The 15,253-nt window shown below is 35.4% G+C and overlaps 1 protein-coding gene across 3 annotated transcripts in view; it reads left to right on the top strand.

The window, feature by feature from the left end:
• Positions 1 to 15,253, top strand: part of LOC137643945 (uncharacterized) — a 648,304-nt gene that overhangs the window by 451,305 nt on the left and 181,746 nt on the right. The gene's annotated exons all lie outside the window — the stretch shown is intronic.

The following is a 15,253-nucleotide window of genomic DNA, read 5'->3' as shown; positions in this document are numbered from 1 at the left end:
TTGGTCGTACTTGTACATCCAAATTTATTGGCGTGCTGATTGGGCACACAGCATCATACTTTTTCAACAACAGTAACAACAACAATAATAATAATAATAATAATAATAATAATAATAATAATAATAGTAATAGACATTATATGCTGTTCTAATAAATTAATTATTGAATGGTGTAAAGAGGATTTAACATATAAAAGTTCAAATAATTTTCTTGTTGGAATAAAATGTAGACTGTTCTGTAACAACACTATGTGAACTATTTATAGGTCAAATTATTTGTCACAGAGACAATTGAAATCTTGGAACATTATTTCTAAATTATTTTTATTATCAAATGAGAGATATTAATTTATTTGTAAAAGAATAAGAAAGTGGATACATTTTTAGATAGTTGACAGGTGAGGCAGCAGAACACACTTGGCTTTCTTAATTCTGCAGTAATAGATCAAAACAGGTGGCAAAAAGTGGCAAAATGTCAGGATGGGTAATTTGTTTTACCCACAGCCTGTTAGTCTATTCCAAACCTCATCATGAGGTAGAATTTTAAATTTCCTACCCTATTTGTATACATTTCCAAAGCAGTAAAAAAGGAAACAATTAAATGCATTTCACATACCTTAGATGAGGGAAAATTTGTGTAAAAAATTCAAAGGCTGGGATAACTTGGATTATGAATAGTTTTCATAGTCTTACGACAAAATGAATAGCGGGGTTGGTTAATTTAATCCATAAACTATATTGCAGTAATTGGCAATTATCAGTTACATGATTACATATACAGTATTAAGAATAAATAGTAAAGACATATAAGGAAAAAGGGGCAAATACAACAATAATATAATGAAACAGTAAGGGCAATGCCTTCATTGAGGTCACCCTCACCATCTCACAGAATCTCAACATAATTGACATAGTATACTGTAGATACTCTACATAGTAAAGATTTATTCCGAGGTAGTCGGGGCCCTAAGACTGGACGCAAGATCTGGTTTAAATGAATTATGCCTAATGAGAATCTAAGGACTGCAGTAGTCAGTAGACAATATACTTTAGTCTTCATTCAAGACAATGTTATGCTTTATGGTTCTTAGGAATTTATTCAATCGGCATTAGGCTCTTCATGATTATCTTGATATTTCTTACTTTTAGATCGCATTGGTTATATTTACCCCCAGGTTTTGAGGTTTACCAAAGGAAAACTTCTTTTCATATCCTCTTCCCCCAGGGATTGCCAGTGTAACACTTCCAACCCAGGGAAGAAGCACCTGAATGGTTACTATGCTTGCAAGCCCCTCCCCGCATCTTGATCCTCACAAAATGTTTTTCACACTGCTGTAATGATTTTATCCTTATAATTATAGTTAAATGATTAACGTGTGGTATTTTGATAGTTATTTTAAATAATTCTAGTGCCTAGACTTTTCAGGTATGTTTTGTGGATTTAACTGATATTACTGTTAATTGTTCTATGATTAAAACATTGCATTTAATTTTGCATTCGCTTTAATAAGGTGACCCACTAGTTTTAACAGCCATTATTGCATTCTAAAAAAAAATTATTTTTAAGAAGATGATAGTGCATCATTAGAGCCTTTTCGTACTTTTATTTTTTATTCCGGGTGCATTTCAACCATCAACTATTAGTGACTTTTTTACTCGACAGTATCAGAAAGTGTTGTTAGTTATGAACAAGTGTTCTGATGTTACTTATACGTAGTGTGGTGTGGCAATGGCTTTCGTGTTATGAGTTCTCTTACCTTGTACTGAAGCTGTTCTAATAATGTACAGTTACCTCTGAAAACTAGTATGATCATAATACCATAAATAGAAAATACGTAAAAAAAAATATAGTGCAGTACTGTACAGGGGGTTACCAAGTGGGTTAATCAACCACACTTAGTCAATGGTCAGTAAGTTGGTAAGCTATGAGTTAACCCATCCGAGGGCAGCAAGCACTCATTGGTTGGTCGGTTGGTCTAGATTGCCCGGGCCTTGTGCCCAGACGGGGGCTCTGTGACCATCGGTCTTAGCCCCCAAGAGTAGAATACCCAACCGGTGTGGCTGGGCCTTGCAAGATTCTCAGCACTCAGAGTTAGTCTTACTAAGGAAATTGCTCAGCACATAGCAAGCCTTATATATTAATCAGGTGCAACTTTGTTTTGAGGACTCAACATAAGAATCAGTTTTCTCACACTCAACATGACCAGTAACAGCAGGGAGTTGTCCAGGGATAACCCAGCAGCAACCAGCAGCAGGTGCTCAACAAAAAAATCAGGCACCACAGAGGAGCCGGAAGGAAAGCAGTTTTGGATTTAACCACTGTGCCCACTGACACCTGCATGAGTAGGAGAGAAAAGATGAATAGTAGCAAGACTCAGTAAGTCGAAGGGACTGAGTGAGGAGTGGAATTTTTTTAGTGGAAGAGGTTTGAAAGGGCTAGGAGCGAAGTGCCAGCATTTAGACATGGCCAGTGGCCAGTCTTAAGAGCAGTTCCTCCACCAGGGTAGAGAGTGGTCAATAGATTCTTTCTTATATGGCTGAGGCCGAAGCCCCAGTTTGCGACTGAGCCTAAAAGGTCAGTCACCAGGACAGGAGCCCCCAGAGAGGTCCTTCCTGAGCTCTGTTCAGGACAATGTGGCGGGATGTTGCAAGAACAACCCCCACACCCTTGAATCACTCTAACTGACAATAGTCTCCTCAATACAAACTTTTCCCTTACGTTATCAACTGGACTCTTGGACAGAAGGAAAATGAAAACAAACTATAACCTTAAAACTATATTTCTTAAAACTAAACACAACCCAAAAAATCACACTTATCAATGTGATACACTTAACGCAAAATAGACATTAACCATACCACCATTCAAATAACCAACAAAACCCTTAACAAAACTTAAGATTAACTACACACCAAAATTTGTATGTTTATATAATATATTTTATTGACACCAACCCAGTCGTCCACACACTGCCAACTGTCTTTTGAAGCCCACTACCACAGCTTTGTGGTCAACAGTCCTCTGGGTGGGAATTTGCCACAACTATTCCCTTATTGGGGTCATGGTTATTATCATCATAATCATCATCATCAACAGAAATCAGAATTTCATTCGGTCCGGGTAATCAACTATTAAGTTATTCAGAGTAGCCGTATCAACTTTCTCATCATTATCCAGGTCGTCAATAATCAATTCCACGTAAAAAAATCTCTCCAAAGGAGTAAGTCTCTCCAAGGAGGAATTACGGTTGTCAAAATAAACTTTCACGCTGGTAAAGAAAAATAATAGTAAATCCAGCACTCAAATCACACAACTGCCTCAAGTCGCAGTCAATCAAAAAAAGCACATTCCCCCAAGACATTCAGCACTGTCCTAACCTAGCTAAAGACAAACAAACAACCTCATTTATACCAACAGTCTTTCTCGCAACAAACAATCGATACACTATCTACCTCTCGCTCGCTGACTCACGGTCTCTCTCTCTCTCTCTCTCTCTCTCTCTCTCTCTCTCTCTCTCTCTCTCTCTCTCTCTCTCTCTCTCTCTCTGGATTTGGCAAACAAAATATAAAAATAAAACAAGATTCCTCCACAACCGAGTGGGTGACCCTAACATTGTTGGGATCACAGTCAAGTTAGATTTTCTTGCAACAGCCCGTTTATATATTTTTGGGCATTAGACAAGCCATAACCATGTATGACTTCAGTTAGGGATAAACGATGGGTGCTGTATATGAGGTACGGAGTCTTGATCTTCGAAACTGTCTCTGTTACCTAACCCCTGCGAATGATTAGGGCCGACTGTACTCGGTATGTTATTTATTATTTGTTTCAGTCTCTTAAGGGTTAAATCTTTATTTATATTTGTGGAAATTTATATCTTAGGGTGTATTATTTGAATTCTTTATATATATTTGATTAGTAATAAGATTTGTATATCCTGACGTGTTAGTTTTCAGTTTTGATTTGTTTAACTGAAAGGTATAATTGTGTTATCTATGATTATTGTAGCCTGAACTGAAGCTTTTTCTCTGTATTGTAGCTTATCTTGTCATCTAAAAGGTGTGTGCTCTTACAGTAAATAATTGTTCGATTTTTGCAATAATGTTGTTCTCCCACATTGCAATCACGAACCAGTAGGTTCTCTATGGAGTTAAGGTTGCACCACTTTGGTGGCTAGTTTATTACCTTGATTTCTGGGTGATGCTCTAATGAAGCTTTCACTACTCTGCTGGTATGAATGGACCTTGAATGACAGGATGTGGGCGGGGAATAGCCATAGCTCTCACTGCGGCCAGGAGGACATCCTTCAACACTTCCACATAAGCATAGCCTATGAACCTTCCAGATGAATTTAACCAATTCCCCTGGATCCTCGACCCACATCCAACCACACAAATTAATGCCAACTCTTCCACTCATACCTCTCTCCTGAATATCTGCTTCATCATAGCTGGTATTCCCTTTCCTCCAGCAAGCCCTTGATTGTGCTTCCCCTGACGTAAAATATTTTTCATTTGTAAAGAGTACATTTTTCCAAAATTAGTGATCTTGTAGATATTGTAGAGCAAATCCAAATTGACATTCTTGGTTTGCTGTGTCAATTTTGCTTCATTGGCCGTGATATGGTTACGAATACCAACCTTATTGACTCACCGTCGTGAGGTGTTACGCTGGCAAGGAAGCTCAAGATCACGAATAGGCTGATCCAATGATGTTAATGGCTCATTCCTTACTGCGATGAGTAAATGTCTATCATAATCAGGAGAAGTTGCCCGTGGTCTTCCGGTCCTTAGTTTGGTTTGACGTTTTACATCAATATTTCTTCATTCATCATTTCTACTTCTTACTTCAAAGTCCTCAACCTTGTTGGCCTGTGTCTTCCAACTCTTTTAGTGCTGTGTGGAGCATAGCTAAACGTTTGGTGAACTGATATCTCTTGAGAGTGGGAAGAGCATTCCCAAACCATCTCCATCTACCCCTTACCATGATCTCGTCCACATATGGCACTCGAGTAATTTCTATTATAGTTTCATTTCTAATCCTGTCTTGCCATTTAAATCCCAATATTCTTCTGAGGGCTTTGTTTTCAAATCTACGAAATCTATTATATATTGTTTCTTTGTCATAACACAAATCATCTCCATACTGTAACAACGATCACACTATACTAATGTATAACCTTATTTTTATATGCAATTTCAGGCGTTTGATTTCCATATTTTACTTAACCTAGCTATTATCTGATTTGCTTTTATCAATCTTTCATTAACCTCAATCTTAAAGACCCTTTATTAGGGATCAGAGTCCCTAAATATTTAAATGATTTTGCCTTATTAATCCTTTCTCCCTCCACTAATATTTCATCTTCCATTGCCAATTTCGTTCTCATCATCTCTGTCACCCTTCTATTTATCTTTAGCTCAACCTCCTGTGATGCTTCATGCATTCAGGCAATCAAATATTGCAAATCCTGTGATGTTCTGCTGGTAAAGACAACGCCATATACACTAGGTCAGCTAATTTTCTATTACGAATCTAATCCAATCTTTCTCCACCCTTCCCAACTGTTCTACACATTACAAAATCCATGAAAAGGACAATCAGCATAGGTGACAACACATTCCCTTGGAGTATTCCGCTGCTCATTGGAAATTAATTTGTTAGGACTCCTCTAACATTAAATTTGCACATACTCTGCACATGAACAGACCTAATCTAATTTATGTATTTAAGAGGAACTTCATAATAACGTAGGGCTCTCCACAAAATTGGCAGGTGCACACTATCAAAGGCTTTTTTCATAGTCCATAACTGCCATCGAAAGTGGATTTCTAAATTCTACATATTGTTGTACGTATCTTAAAATTAAAATTTGAGTAGTACAACTTCTGCATTTTCTAAATCTTGCTTGTTCATCTCAGCTTTTCATTAATTTTTCTTTCTTATCTCTTTAGAATAAGTATACTATATGTTTTCATGACAACTTCTGTAATTAATGCGATCAGTCAAGTCCCTCTTTTTTGCCATTCATTAGGTTTTGCCTGGTTATGGCAAATTTTACAAAATAATCTATTAAGTATTCGGAAGTCACATCACTTTCGGTCAATATCATCTCAACAGTTATTCCATTGTATACGTGGGTTTTCCATCTCCTGAGTTTTTTCAATGATAGCTTCGACTTCAAACACACTGAATTCATCAATGGGAACAAGGTCTTCATCAGTTTCAGGTATGATTCAAATTATTCCCTTCATAACTCCTATTCATGACCTCACTAAAGTGCTCCATCTTCATCTTCTTTTTTTTTATAAGTTTTTATAACAGGTCTATATATATATACATATATATATATATATATATAGATATATATGTTATATATATATATATATATATATATATATATATATATATATATATATATATATATATATATATATATATATATATATGTATATATATTTAATATATATATATATGTATATATATAACATATATATATATAATATATATATATGTATATATATATAATATATATATATATATATATATATATATATATATATATATATATATATATATATATATATATATATATATATATCTGGGTATCTATTTATCTATTGCCTTGTCACCATTAAATTTCACGGCTAATCCCCGTAGTACATCTAGTTTGATATTGTTATTCTTTTAGAATGGCTTTTTATTATTGGAAGGAGAGGTATAATGGTTCGATTTTGTTGGGTTCCAGCACATGTAGGTGTGTGTGGGAATGAGAAGGCAGATGCATTGGCGAAGAATGCAGCATCAGAGTTGGTGCCAAGAAGATATCCCATTCCCTGTAATGACTTCCTACCTAACATCAAGAAATTGCTTTGTAATAAATGGCAACAGCACTTGGATAGTCTAGATGGGAATAAAATGAGAGAAGTAACAAATTTCATATCTCCTTGGAGGTATGACATGATGCCCCGAAAATGGGAGACGTCTCTTTGTCGTCTCCGTATTGGTCACACTCGGTTGACACACGAGTTTCTGCTGAAAGGCTAACACCAACCATATTGTGACGACTGTTTGGTACCTCTAACAGTGAGGCATTTGTTGATCGAATGCCCCAATTATAATAAATTAAGGAATAGATATTTATTTGAGGCTCGAGGTGAGGGTGGCAGGTCCATCCTTGCCAAGATTCTTGGACATGATGTGTCCTACTATGCAAGTGGCATTTTTAGATTTATTTCAAAAGCAGGTCTTCTGAAAACTATTTAACTTTTAAAATGACATTAAACTTTTATGGTTTTAATTGAATATTCTTTTATTTATATATATATATATATATATATATATATATATATATATATATATATATATATATATATATATATATATATATAGACTAGATGATATTGGGCCAATGATCTTAAATGTCAGGATGCCTGAAAACTTAAAATCAATCAATCTTGTACTCTGTCAAACGTATTTTTGATAGAATAGCAAGTTTCCTGTATTTTTCTACAATTGTATGATTTTTTCTTGAAATCAATTCATCTTGCTTCTGTCAACATCGAATCCTTCCCGTAACTGATTGGAAGGCGTTCAACACTTGGCAACAGGTTAAATCCTGTCGTATGCATCCTGTAATATAGCCAACATGTTGCTACTTGAAGCATGCCACTCAGTAGCATGCTACATGTTGCTGAGTGTTGAACTGGTTGAAACACACTTGGCCTATGCTACAATGTAGCATGCCATAAGTTGCCAAAATGTTGCCTCAGTGGAATTCCACCTTTACTTGTCAGTGTGCTGGGATGTTGAGTATCCTAAGGTTTAGAGTTGTCCATTACATTACTTCTCTCTGTCCATTGTATCTTTCCCAAACGTTATACCAGCTACCCCGCCATAGTTTTATGAGTTGATTAATCATTGATTGCATGTTTCACTTATGCAATGCCATCATTTTAGCAAATTACTTGTTCATTGGCATACCATCACAGATAACATGATTAGGTAAATCCAGAGGTTTAGCTCATCATCATTGCATTATGTAAGTCATTATGAGAGAGAGAGAGAGAGAGAGAGAGAGAGAGAGAGAGAGAGAGAGAGAGAGAGAGAGAGAGAGAGAGAGAGTACATTGCCAAACTAATTAACAAACTGATTATTTTTGTAAAGTTGTTTCCAAGAATGTCATAATAAATAACACAACGAATATAAATCACCGCATGCTTATAATCTAGAATCATTATAATGATATAATTAGGCACATATGAAGTTATAATAAATATATGTTTATACATAACTGTCCCTGCTTCCCCACCATCAGACTCCTTATAGCTCTACAAGTACTCTCCCACCTCCACCCTTATACAAACAAACTCTTCACTGTGTGCCATCTGTTGGCAAAAATGTGCACGTTTTCTACACTTGAAATTCATGAATCTATAGATATTGTGGGTTACAGTGGGGCACAGGAGACGACAGGACTTTTGTAATTGACTGTACTGTATGGTCTCCAAGGACTAATACTACTAAGTAGACTTATGTACCATAAATGACAAATGTCTACAACCAAGCAAATAACCAAATGGATGCAAGGATGGGGAGAAGAAAAACTAAGTCAGGCATCAGGGTATAAACTTCTGAGGTAATTGTCTTAGTTTGAGGTAATTTGTATGATGTCAACGTAATTTTTAAGGTAATGATATTTTTAAGGTAATTCTAAGGTAATTTTGGTTTTACTATCTTCAGATATAAGGGAATTGGAAAATACTTGATTCAATGTCTCAAATTCAATGGAAATTTTTAAAGAAAATTTCATATTCCTAATATTTTTATCATTACAAAATGATCAGCTCCAACCTGACCACCTACATACGAAAATGAGTTAGGTTACTTAAATCTTTATTATGATATGGTATGATAGGGTTCTCCCCATTCAGACAAGTAGGACCAGTAACTACTTCTATTCTGTTCCTGCTGCATTGTCATTGGGTAGTTGTAAACTCTTAGTGCCATGTCTTTTCTGCTTAATCTAAAGGTAATTTTTTTACCTTGATATTTATAATGTGAATAATAGGAGTCCCACTTTAACAAATATATTTAGGTATTCATGCAACAGAAAACACTTTCACAGTGTCCCATTAATAATGACATTGAAATCATCAAGGCATATAAAGAACAAAATTTTCTGAATTTTGTGATTGAATTTGTAAGAGAAATTAGACAGGTTTCAAACTAGAGTTTATGGAACAAGAAAATGCTCCGAAAAGGGAGCCAAGTAGCCTTGATAATATTTTGGCAACGTTTCTATATCTTGAAGGTATATGTGATAAAAGTCTTGAAAATATTGGATGGTCCCAATTTAGTATTGAAAGGAAAAATAAAGATTGAGAAAGATATTTCTCAATTCTGACAGAAAAGCATTTGTTGAAAAATGAAAGTGGTGAAACAAAACTGCTTATCTCTACCTCATTCAAATTTTTCAGTAGAGAGGATATTTAAAAATTTAAGGAGGATAAAAAATGACATTAAGAGTATCTTAAATAAAAATGGCCTTGAAAAACAAGACATCCAAAGCCATCACTCGACATTAGATGGGCATTTAGAAAAAAAAAAAGACTTACAATCAGTAAAATTAAATGCAATAGATGAGGAAGCAAGACACCTGCTGATTTGCAAAAAGTTTCAGTAGCCTAGATGATTTTGATTTTTTTTCTTCAACTAAGTAATGATTTGACTAGGTTGAAATGATAAAGAAATCTTTTATTTCACTAATCACTCTTTCCAATAATTATCAATTTGCTTAATTTTCCAATCATTGCTTTTGTTATGAAGCCCCTTTTGTAATTTTGCATATAATCATGGTAAAGAAAATAGTAATTAGAAGCTAATTTTTCTATTATCCAAATAATTTTATTCCTGTTTTTTTTTATTCAATATAAGAGATACTAAGCAGGGAGACATAATTCACTTGAAAAATTGCTTTAAAAGTATAAACTAATCTTAGTTTTTGTCCCATGCATTAAAATAGGTAAATCATACTTGGAATAAAAATTTTAGCATGATATAAGTGTCTCATTTCATTTGAAATCTAATGTAATTTTTAAGGAAATGTTCAAAGAGTTTTAAGGTAATCTTAGGTAAAAACCAGCAGCCTCTAAGGTAATGGCTACATGCTCAAGTTTACACCCTGTTAGGCATTCACCTTATACGAGAAAACCCCCACACTAGAAGCTAGAAGCCTATCATTATGCTTCTGCTGGTGGACCTGGGGGATGGACCCCGCCTTCTATCCGACCTTTTCTATCCGATTTCCCCTAGTAATTACAGTACTACAAACGAGCTGAATACCACACAACATGCTTGCTGTACCATTAGATTTGTTTCAGGTAGTGTATTATAAACAAACACCTCATGATCAGACCAACCTATAAAGCTCAGGGTGTCCTTAAATTTCATATTAGCAAAACACTGCCAGCGAGGAAGCAATTTTTCTTACGTCATAAGTTTTAGTCATGGAGAGAGGATCAGGTTTCTTGATAAGGGAGGTCATTAGTATATGGATAGGGGGACATGTTTGGCTGGGTATAGGAGGGGAACAGTACTGGTGACATTTAATCCGGTAGTTAGGTCGGTGCAAGGTCTATAGAACTTGGGTCGATGGATGACCCTGGGGACACAACAATCGCTGCGCCAAGGCGAGGTCGGGTAGGAGAGGATAATCTAGAAATTTCTGATCGATACTGGGAGGAATCCCAGACACTCCTATAAAAGTAATTTGTGATAAGTATCGCTAGGAAAAATACAAATTGCTAATAATTGTTATTATGGGGCTTAAAAATTAATTAAGTAAATTATCATATTGTGGAAATTCTATCCACGCTTTATTTTAGTCACCCCCGTTATTCTATTTTTTATTTTTTGTTTGTTATTTTCTGGGTTTTACGCATCTCGTTTTTCTTTTGTTTCCTTTGTAACCTTCATTATTATACCCTTAAATATTCATTGCTGCTAACATGTCCATCATTACCCTGTAATGCTTTACCTTTCATCACCTCATTCCTCTATAGATGATTTTGTCTCATTTCCTGAGCTCACAGTACATTGCTTGACGATGCAACCGACCATCGACAATTTTTAAAAACAGCGCTTGGTTGCGTTCTGTTCCAAATGCTCTTGAAGCTTTGGATGTTTAACCACATTTGGTTTGTATTTAAGTAACTTTAATTTACGTAACTCATTGATCTTAGCTTATTGCTATTTACATCTCAGTACCTATTTATAAGTCTGTTTAGTTAGGATTGTTTCCTGTGTTATTGAACATCACTAAACGCCACTTAATTTTTTTGTATATATATTAATTTTTATAAGCCAGACAGTAGGATTTCTTTATAATATTTTCCCCCTGGAGTTTCAAGAATGATCCTTGTATTTATAAAAAGCACCCTTTAGCGAACCACGTACTCATGGAAATTTGAAGAAGAACCGCTCGACCGGCTTGACCCAACTCAGCGGCCCACTTAAAAACCAGGAAGCATGGAAGGCGGACGTAGGTATAGCCCCTTCAACTTGGACGCCGCTTAAACTTAGGTGTCGCTTCAACTACCTGTTAGTCAACCAATTACTAACCAACAGTATGCCTTACTTTGAGCCATTATTTAGAAGATAGGCTGACGAAGACAAAACACTCCCGTGCAGAACTGAAGATGCACCGTGTTCTTAACAGTTTACAAGATGCTTCCACTATGTCTACAATCAACCCTCAAGAGCGTGAGTACTAATTAATGGTGCTCAACCTTGGCCAAGGAATTGTCCCCCCTTTTTTTTCTAGCCTTTATTTGACGATGTGCACATTTAGCTAGGAAGTTATGTTCAAACTGTCTGGTTTAATCCTTCGTGGCGTGTCCATTAACATAAGTTATGTTCACGTTCCCCTCCATCAAGTTTGAAATTTTTTGCCCGAGAGGAATGTGTTCAAAGTAGTGAGTAGAACTTTCGGTATTATTTCAGTCACCATTTTTACTTTCATTGGTTGATTAGTCATTTGATTATTGATTTACGATTTAATTGATTTGACCATTTTCTTGGCATTTTTTCATTTTTCATATGCCATGCGGTCTTTATTCAAATTTCAATTAGGTAGTTTTGCTGTTTTTTCCTGTGTCAGTTAGGTGAAAATTCCTGTTGTACTTTATGGAAATAAACGCCATTTTTAGGTTAAAATTATTAACTGTTTTTAACTTGACCTTTACATTTTGAAATGACTAAATGAGTTATCACATGAGGTGAGATATGACTTAAGGGTAAGTTTATATTTGTGTCAATCTAAAGCTATCGGTGTCAATCCTTTATTGCAATGTTCTACGGTATTACCTCCCGATGGTCCTTACGACGTTTTGACTTTTACAGTACTGCTCCCCTTAACGTTTTGTGAAATTGTCGTTAACGTAACTGATTCAGTCCAACCACACTTGATTGGGATTTACTATTCTGCACCCTGGAGTAGCGTCTGAACATCAAGGTGATATCGGTGCCGACAGTCCCGGTATAGAATAATCTTTGGACTTAAATGTGTGTAGGGAAAGCAAACCGTCTTCGTTGCGGTTCTCTAGTTTGTCAAGTGTGAGAGTGTTAGCGCTCTATCCTTCAGGCTCGGGTCCGGAAATAAAAAACGGGGAGGCCTTTACCGGAATTATTTCCCACACTTAAATAAATAACATTGGTCCTTCGAACCGGATCTCACACCATTGATTTGTGGAATAATGAAATTTTAAACATTATAAATTCATTTTTAGCGTTTTCGCTACATAAACATCACCCAATTAAGTCGTACCTCAAAACCTCACACACTAGCCAATTTGTAGAATGGTTAAGCCCAGACTTTGATAGGTAACGAGATGTACAGTGTTTTAGGACGTAATTTATGGTAACCTTTGACGAATAAAGGTACCTGTGTAACCAAGCGTTTTAGCCAAAAAGTTCTACCCTGAAGGAGAACTCAGGTTTTATTTTATTTGTTTGGATCATCGGTATTTGTTGCACGTTTTTCGTATGTACTGTGAGCTTTGGAGCTGCTATTTTGATCTGTTCATTTATCCCCTTAACCATTAATTTATTTTCACGCTTTGGTTTACTGTTCCCCGTTATAGGTAGGCTACCTTTATCCTTGTCCTTTGTACCCCTCTCGGTGACCGTTTGTCTGTAACATTCTCTGTGTCGTGTGTTATTTAAGTTTGACTTTGTTTGTCTGCATGATTTTTTTTTTTTTTTTTGTGGACCTTCTGTACCATCGTACACGTGGTCTTCCCAAGATGGCGGCCAAAGACAGTCACATTAAACTCCCACAGCAGGCAGCAGGCTGTGGAGATGCTGGCTACTTTAGACCTTAATGCTTGTCTTGAAGAACTAAATGCCATTATATCGACGATGACTTGTTTCCTGGGTACTCGCATTTTATTAAGAAAAAAAAATGATATTACACTTCCGTATGGAGGTATACATGGAATCTGTATGTTAATTAGAAGAGATAGAGAAAATTATGTAACATTGATCGAAGACACAGTGTCTGATTCCTTATGTGTAAGATTTCATTGTAGGGAAACACAGAATGATAATATTATTTGTGCTTTGTATATTCCACACGAGGGATCACCTTATTGTTCATCTAATATCTTTGATGTTATTGCTGATGATCTTATGAACTTGAATGTAAAATATGAGTTACCAATTATATTAGCTGGTGATTTTAACTCAAGAACAGGCTTACTTAATGACTTTATAGAGAATGACCCTTTGCAAAATATCAATTTAAATTATTTTATTGATGAATGTCTGTTTAGCTCCAAAAGGGAATTAGAAGCTCTTGGTCTTAGCACAGATCGCTATAACAGTGATGTTATTACTAATAACCATGGTCGTAACTTAATTGAACTGTGTAAAATGCTTGACGTTAAGGTAGTTAACGGGAGGTTTGGGGGGGGGGGGACAGTGGCGTGGGGGATTTCACTTGTTTCACAGCTAATGGTAAAAGCTGTATTGACTATTTTATTGTTTCTCCTAAACTTATGAGTAGTATTTCGGATTTTAATGTTGAACAATATGACAGGTGTCTGTCCGATGCTCACTCGGCCCTCTCTACGGTATTACGGTTGGAAGAGACTTGTAATATGAGACCACCAGAAATACAGAAGGAGAAAAATTTAGATTTAGATAGTAAGGAAGCCCATGATATGAATAATTCTGAATATGAAGAACTTAAAACAAAATGGATAAATGACATAAAAAATTAGTATATGGAAGCATTCAGTACTAGAGATATTAACTTATTAGACCAGAAATTAGATTCACTGAACCCTTTGAATGTAACCCAGAATATTATGGATGATATTGTAAAAGATTTAGGAAAATTATATATTGACCCTGCTAAACACATTGGCATTTGTAAATAAGTTTATCAAAATAAACCTAAAACTATTGATTGCAAAAATGGTTTGACAAAGACTGTTCTAGTAAAAGAACTGAATATATGAAAGTAAAAAACAGGCTTAAGAAAATCAAAACAAATGAAGCTAGAAACGAACTGAAAGCTAGAGCTAAAACAGATAAGAGAATAATTAATAAAGCTAAGAAATCTTTCAGAAAAAAATTTCATAGAAATGTTAGAAATCTGAGAAAAGGTAGTAGTAAGGATTATTGGGATTTGTTAAAGAATACTGATAAGAGTGAGCTGATTTGTAAAATTGTATTTAAAACATTTCGAGATTATTTTGCTAAACTCAGTCGAGGTAATGTTGAACCTGATGAGAGTGAACACCCTGATAATTTCGACCCAAGAATTATTAACCAGTTAGTTAACGAAGAATTAAATAGAGTTTTTACAGTAAATGAGATACAGATCCAAATAAGAAAATGTAAGAGTAGAAAAGCATGTGGTATTGATAATATTGTAAATGAGTTCCTTAAAAACTGCCCTCATGATATGCTAAATGTTATATGCGAAATTTTCAACATTGTGTTGATCTCCTCAGTTGTTCCATATTATTGGTTTATAGGGATAATAAAACCCATATTTAAGAAAAAAGGATCCCCTGACGACCCAAATAACTATAGGGGTATCACACTACTGAGCTGTGTAGCGAAGCTTTTTACCGCTTGTGTCAATAAAAGGTTGACGGATTATATTAACAGCACTGGTCAACTTGGTGAGGAGCAGGCTGGTTTCAGGGAGGGATATAGTACTCTAGATCATATTTTTGTATT

This window comes from Palaemon carinicauda, chromosome 7 (genome assembly GCF_036898095.1).
Source record: "Palaemon carinicauda isolate YSFRI2023 chromosome 7, ASM3689809v2, whole genome shotgun sequence".
Taxonomy (NCBI): Eukaryota; Metazoa; Arthropoda; class Malacostraca; order Decapoda; family Palaemonidae; genus Palaemon; species Palaemon carinicauda.
The sequence above is the reverse complement of the archived record's forward strand: the minus strand, read 5'-3'. Positions and strand labels throughout refer to the sequence as shown.